Source organism: Anopheles gambiae, unplaced genomic scaffold (assembly GCF_943734735.2).
Source record: "Anopheles gambiae unplaced genomic scaffold, idAnoGambNW_F1_1 scaffold_12, whole genome shotgun sequence".
NCBI lineage: Eukaryota > Metazoa > Arthropoda > Insecta > Diptera > Culicidae > Anopheles > Anopheles gambiae.
Window position 1 is genome coordinate 366,221 of NW_026902714.1, and position 7,746 is coordinate 373,966.

The window sequence follows — 7,746 nt, forward strand, 5'->3', positions numbered from 1 at the left end:
GCCATCTTGTACTATTTGAATGGCCTTGAAATTTGTTGTTGAATTTTGTTGCCATCTATTATCGTTGTTACGGCCATTTTTCATCCAAATGAAGCCATCTTGTACTATTTGAATGGCCTTGAAATTTGATGTTGAATCTTGTTGCCATCTATTATCGTTGTTACGGCCATGTTTCATCCAAATGAAGCCATCTTGTACTATTTGAATTGCCTTGAAATTTGATGTTGAATTTTGTTGCCATCTATTATCGTTGTAACGGCCATGTTTTATCCAAATAAAGCCATCTTGTACTATTTGAATGGCCTTGAAATTTGATGTTGAATCTTGGTGCCATCTATTATCGTTGTTACGGCCATGTTTCATCCAAATGAAGCCATCTTGCACTATTTGAATGGCCTTGAAATTTGATGTTGAATTTTGTTGCCATCTATTATCGTTGTTACGGCCATGTTTCATCCAAATGAAGCCATCTTGCACTAATTCAATGGCCTTGAAATTTGATGTTGAATTTTGTTGCCATCTATTATCGTTGTTACAGCCATGTTTCATCCAAATGAAGCCATCTAGCACTATTTGAATGGCCTTGAAATTTGATGTTGAGTTTTTTTGTCATCTATTATCGTTGTTACGGCCATGTTTCATCCAAATAAAGGCATCTTGTACTATTTGAATGGCCTTGAAATTTGATGTTGCATTTTGTTGCCATCTATTATCGTTGTAACGGCCATGTTTCATCCAAATAAAGCCATCTTGTACTATTTGAATGGCCTTGAAATTTGATGTTGCATTTTGTTGCCATCTATTATCGTTGTTACGGCCATGTTTCATCCAAATAAAGGCATCTTGCACTATTTGAATGGCCTTGAAATTTGATGTTGAATTTTGTTGCCATCTATTATCGTTGTTACGGCCATGTTTCATCCAAATGAAGCCATCTTGCACTATTTGAATGGCCTTGAAATTTGATGTTGAATTTTTTTGCCATCTATTATTGTTGTTACAGCCACGTTTCATCCAAATGAAGGCATCTTGTACTATTTGAATGGCCTTGAAATTTGATGTTGAATTTTGTTGCCATCTATTATCGTTGTTACGGCCATGTTTCATCCAAATGAAGCCATCTTGCACTATTTGAATGGCCTTGAAATTTGATGTTGAATTTTGTTGCCATCTATTATCGTTGTTACGGCCATGTATCATCCAAATGAAGCCATCTTGCACTAATTCAATGGCCTTGAAATTTGATTTTGAATTTTGTTGCCATCTATTATCGTTGTTACGGCCATGTTTCATCCAAATGAAGCCATCTTGAACTAATTCAATGGCCTTGAAATTTGATGTTGAATTTTGTTGCCATCTATTATCGTTGTTACGGCCATGTTTCATCCAAATGAAGCCATCTTGCACTATTTGAATGGCCTTGAAATTTGATGTTGAATTTTGTTGCCATCTATTATCGTTGTTACGGCCATGTATCATCCAAATGAAGCCATCTTGCACTATTTGAATGGCCTTGAAATTTGATGTTGAATTTTGTTGCCATCTATTATCGTTGTTACGGCCATGTTTCATCCAAATGAAGCCATCTTGTACTATTTGAATGGCCTTGAAATTTGATGTTGAATTTTGTTGCCATCTATTATCGTTGTTACGGCCATGTTTCATCCAAATGAAGCCATCTTGCACTATTTGAATGGCCTTGAAATTTGATTTTGAATTTTGTTGCCATCTATTATCGTTGTTACGGCCATGTTTCATCCAAATGAAGGCATCTTGTACTATTTGAATGGCCTTGAAATTTGATGTTGAATTTTGTTGCCATCTATTATCGTTGTTACGGCCATGTTTCATCCAAATGAAGCCATCTTGTACTATTTGACTGGCCTTGAAATTTGATGTTGAATTTTTTTGCCATCTATTATCGTTGTTACGGCCATGTTTCATCCAAATGAAGCCATCTTGCACTATTTGAATGGCCTTGAAATTTGATGTTGAATTTTGTTGCCATCTATTATCGTTGTTACGGCCATGTTTCATCCAAATGAAGGCATCTTGAACTAATTCAATGTCCTTGAAATTTGATGTTGAATTTTGTTGCCATCTATTATCGTTGTTACGGCCATGTTTCAGCCAAATAAAGCCATCTTGCACTATTTGAACGGCCTTGAAATTTGATGTTGAATTTTGTTGCCATCTATTATCGTTGTTACGGCCCTGTTTCATCCAAACGAAGCCACCTTGCACTATTTGAATGGCCTTGAAATTTGATGTTGAATTTTGTTGCCATCTATTATCGTTGTTACGGCCATGTTTCAGCCAAATAAAGCCATCTTGCACTATTTGAATGGCCTTGAAATTTGATGTTGAATTTTGTTGCCATCTATTATCGTTGTTACGGCCATGTTTCATCCAAATGAAGCCATCTTGTACTATTTGAATGACCTTGAAATTTGATGTTGAGTTTTTTTGCCATCTATTATCGTTGTTACGGCCATGTTTCATCCAAACGAAGCCATCTTGCACTATTTGAATGGCCTTGAAATTTGATGTTGATTTTTGTTGCCATCTATTATAGTTGTTACGGCCATGTTTCATCCAAATAAAGCCATCTTGTACTATTTGAATGGCCTTTAAATTTGATGTTGAATTTTGTTGCCATCTATTATTGTTGTTACGGCCATGTTTCATCCAATGGAAGCCATCTTGCACTATTTCACTGGCCTTTAAATTTGATGTTGATTTTTGTTGCCATCTATTATCGTTGTTACAGCCATGTTTCATCCAAATGAAGCCATCTTGCACTATTTGAATGGCCTTGAAATTTGATGTTGAGTTTTTTGCCATCTATTATCGTTGTTACGGCCATGTTTCATCCAAATGAAGCCATCTTGCACTATTTGAATGGCCTTGAAATTTGATGTTGATTTTTGTTGCCATCTATTATCGTTGTTACGGCCATGTTTCATCCAAATGAAGCCATCTTGCACTATTTGAATGGCCTTGAAATTTGATGTTGAATTTTGTTGCCATCTATTATCGTTGTTACGGCCATGTTTCATCCAAATGAAGCCATCTTGCACTAATTCACTGGCCTTTAAATTTGATGTTGATTTTTGTTGCCATCTATTATCGTTGTTACAGCCAAGTTTCATCCAAATGAAGCCATCTTGCACTATTTGAATGGCCTTGAAATTTGATGTTGAGTTTTTTGCCATCTATTATCGTTGTTACGGCCATGTTTCATCCAAATGAAGCCATCTTGCACTATTTGAATGGCCTTGAAATTTGATGTTGAATTTTGTTGCCATCTATTATCGTTGCTACGGCCATGTATCATCCAAATGAAGCCATCTTGTACTATTTGAATGGCCTTTAAATTTGATGTTGATTTTTGTTGCCATCTATTATCGTTGTTACGGCCATGTTTCATCCAAATGAAGCCATCTTGCACTATTTGAATGGCCTTGAAATTTGATGTTGATTTTTGTTGCCATCTATTATCGTTGTTACGGCCATGTTTCATCCAAATGAAGCCATCTTGCACTATTTGAATGGCCTAGAAATTTGATGTTGAATTTTGTTGCCATCTATTATCGTTGTTACGGCCATGTTTCATCCAAATGAAGGCATCTTGCACTATTTGAATGGCCTTGAAATTTAATGTTGATTTTTGTTGCCATCTATTATCGTTGTTACGGCCATGTTTCATCCAAATGAAGCCATCTTGCACTATTTGAATGGCCTTGAAATTTGATGTTGCATTTTGTTGCCATCTATTATCGTTGTTAAGGCCCTGGTTCACCCAAATGAAGCCATCTTGTACTATTTGAATGGCCTTGAAATTTGATGTTGAGTGTTTTTGCCATCTATTATCATTGTTACGGCCATGTTTCATCCAAACGAAGCCATCTTGCACTATTTGAATGGCCTTGAAATTTGATGTTGAATTTTGTTGCCATCTATTATCGTTGTTACGGCCATGTTTCATCCAAATGAAGCCATCTTGCACTATTTGAATCCAAGGTTCATACAAACACTCTAGAATGACTTCCGAGGTTGTCCCAAGGTGTCCCTAAGGTTCATACAAACTCTATAGAATGACTTCAGAGGTTGGCCCAAGGTGTCCCCAAGGTTCATACAAACACTCTAGAAAACTTCCGTGGTTGTCCCTAGGTGCCCCCAAGGTTCATACAAACACTCTGGAATGACTTCAGAGGTTGTCCCAAGGTGTCCCCAAGGTTCATAAAAACACTCTAGAATGACTTCCGAGGTTGTCCCAAGTTTCATACAAACATTCTAGGATGATTTCCGAGGTTGTCCTGAGGTGTTCCCAAGGTTCATACAAACACTCTAGAATGACTTCCGAGGTTGTCCCAAGGTGTGCCCACGGTTCATACAAACACTTTAGAATGACTTCCGAGGTTGTCGCAAGGTGTTCCAAGGTTTCCTCAAGGTTCATACAAACACTCTAGAATGAATTCCGAGGTTGTCCCGAGGTGTTCCCAAGGTTCATACAAATAAGCTAGCATGACTTCCGAGGTTGTCCCAAGGTGTCCCAAGGTTCATACAAGCAATCTAGAATGACTTCCGAGGTTGTCCCAAGGTGTCCCCAAGGTTCATACAAACACTCTAGAATGACTTCCGAGGTTGTCCCAAGGTGTCCCAAGGTGTCCCCAAGGTTCATACAAGCACTCAAGAATGACAGAAGAGGTTGTCTTTAGGTGTCCCCAAGGTTCATACAAACACTCTAGAATGACTTCCAAGGCTGTCCTGAGGTGTACCCAAGGTTTATACAAACACGTAAGAATGACTTCCGAGGTTGTCCCAAGGTGTCCCCAAGGTTCATACAAACACTCTAGAAAACTTCCGAGGTTGTCCCGAGGTGTTCCCAAGGTTCATACAAACATTCTAAACTGACTTCTGAAGTTGTCCCAAGGTGTCCCAAGGTTCATACAAGCAATCTAGAATGACTTCCGAGGTTGTCCCAAGGTGTCCCCAAGGTTCATACAAACACTCTAGAATGACTTCCGAGGTTGTCCCAAGATGTCTAAAGGTGTCCCCAAGGTTCAACCACGCAATCTAGAATAACTTCCGAGGTTGTCCCAAGGTGTCTCAAAGGTTGATACAAACACTCTAGAAAACTTCCGAAGTTGTCCCAAGGTGCCCCCAAGGTTCATACAAACTCTCCAGAATGACTTCAGAGGTTGTCCCAAGGTGTCCCCAAGGTTCATACAAATAAGCTAGCATGACTTCCGAGGTTGTCCCAAGGTGTCCCCGAGGTTCATACAAACACTCTAGAAAACTTCCGAGGTTGTCCCAAGGTGCCCCCAAGGGTCATACAAACACTCTAGAATGACTTCAGAGGTTGTCCCAAGGTGTCCCCAAGGTTCATACAAATAAGCTAGCATGACTTCCGAGGTTGTCCCAAGGTGTCCCCAAGGTTCATACAAACACTCTAGTATGTCTTCCGAGGTTGTCCCAAGGTGTGCCCAAGGTTCATACAAACACTCTAGAATGACTTCCGAAGTTATTCCAAGTTGTCCCAAGGTTCATACAAACACTCTAGAATGACTTCCGAGGTTGTCCCAAGGTGTCCCAAGGTGTCCCCAAGGTTCATACAAACACTCTAGAATGACTTCAGAGGTTGTCCCAAGGTGTCCCCAAGGTTCATACAAACACTCTAGAATGACTTCCAAGGTTGTCATGAGGTGTGCCCAATGTTCATACAAACACGTTAGATTGATTTCCGAGGTTGTCCCGAGGTGCCCCCATGGTTCATACAAACACTCTATAATGACTTCCACGGTTGTCATGAGGTGTGTCCAAGGTTCAAAAACACGTTAGAATGATTTTCGAGGTTGTTCCAAGGTGTCCCCAAGGTTCATACAAACACTCTAGCATGTCTTCCGAGGTTGTTCCAAGATGTCCCCAAGGTTCATACAAACACGTTAGAATGACTTCCAAGGTTGTCCCAAGGTGTCCCCAAGGTTCAAACAAGCAATCTAGAATGACTTCAGAGGTTGTCCCGAGGTGTCCCCAAGGTTCATACAAACACTCTAGAATGACTTCCGAGGTTGTCCCAAGGTGCCCCCAAGGTTCATACAAACAATCTAGAATGACTTCCGAGGTTGTCAAAAGGTGTCCCAAGGTTCATGCAAGCAATCTAAAATGACTTCCGAGGTTGTCCCAAGGTGTCCCCAAGGTTCATACAAACACTCTAGAAAACTTCCGAGGTTGTCCCAAGGTGTCCCAAGGTTCAAACAAGCAATCTAGAATGACTTCAGAGGTTGTCCCAAGGTGTCTCCAAGGTTCATACAAACACTCTAGAAAACTTCCGAGGTTGTCCCAAGGTACCCCCAAGGTTCATACAAACACTCTAGAATGACTTAAGAGATTGTCCCAAGGTGTCCCCAAGGTTCAAACAAATAAGCTAGCATGACTTCCGAGGTTGTCCCAAGGTGTCCCCAAGGTTCATACAAACACTCTAGAAAACTTCCGAGGTTGTCCCAAGGTGCCCCCAAGGGTCATACAAACACTCTAGAATGACTTCAGAGGTTGTCCCAAGGTGTCCACAAGGTTCATACAAATAAGCTAGCATGACTTCCGAGGTTATCCCAAGGTGTCCCCAAGGTTCATAAAAACACTCTAGTATGTCTTCCGAGGTTGTCCCAAGGTGTGCCCAAGGTTCATACAAACACGTTAGAGTGATTTCCGAGGTTGTCCCAAGGTGTCCCCAAGGTTCATACAAACACTCTAGAATGACTTGCGAGGTTGTCCCGAGGTGTCCCCAAGGTTCATACAAACACTCTAGAATGACTTTCGAGGTTGACCTGAGGTGTTCCCAAGGTTCATACAAACACTCTAGAATGACTTCCGAGGTTGTCCCAAGGTGTCCCCAAGGTTCATACAAGCAATCTAGAATGACTTCCGAGGTTGTCCCAAGGTGTCCCCAAGGTTCATACAAACACTCTAGAATGACTTCCGTGGTTGACCTGAGGTGTCCCCAAGGTTCATACAAACACTCTAGAATGACTTCCGAGGTTGTCCCAAGGTGTCCCAAGGTTCATACAAACACTCTAGAATGACTTCCGAGGTTGTCCCAAGGTGTTCCCAAGGTTCATACAAACACTCTAGAATGACTTCCGAGGTTGTCCCAAGGTGTCCAAAGGTGTCCCCAAGGTTCATACAAACACTCTAGAATTACTTCCAAGGTAGTCCCGAGGTGTCCCAAGGTGTCTTCAAGGTTCAAACAAGCAATCTCGAATGACTTCAGAGGTTGTCCCAAGGTGTCCCCAAGGTTCATACAAACACTCTAGAATGACTTCCGAAGTTATTCCAAGATGTCCCAAGGTTCATACAAACCTCTAGAATGACTTCCGTGGTTGTCCAAAGGTGTCTCCAAGGTTCATACAAATACGCTAGCATGACTTCCGAGGTTGTCCCAAGGTGTCCCCAAGGTTCATACAAACATTCTAAAATAACTTCCGAGGTTGTCCCAAGGTGTCCTAAGGTTCATACAAGCAATCTAGAATGACTTCCGAGGTTGTCCCAAGGTGTCCCCAAGGTTCATACAAACACTCTAGAATGATTTCCGAGGTTGTCCCAAGGTGTCCCAAGGTGTCCCCAAGGTTCAAACAAGCAATCTAGAATGACTTCCGAGGTTGTCCCAAGGTGTCCCCAAGGTTCATACAAATAAGCTAGCATGTCTTCCGAGGTTGTCCCAAGTTGTCCCCAAGGTTCATACAA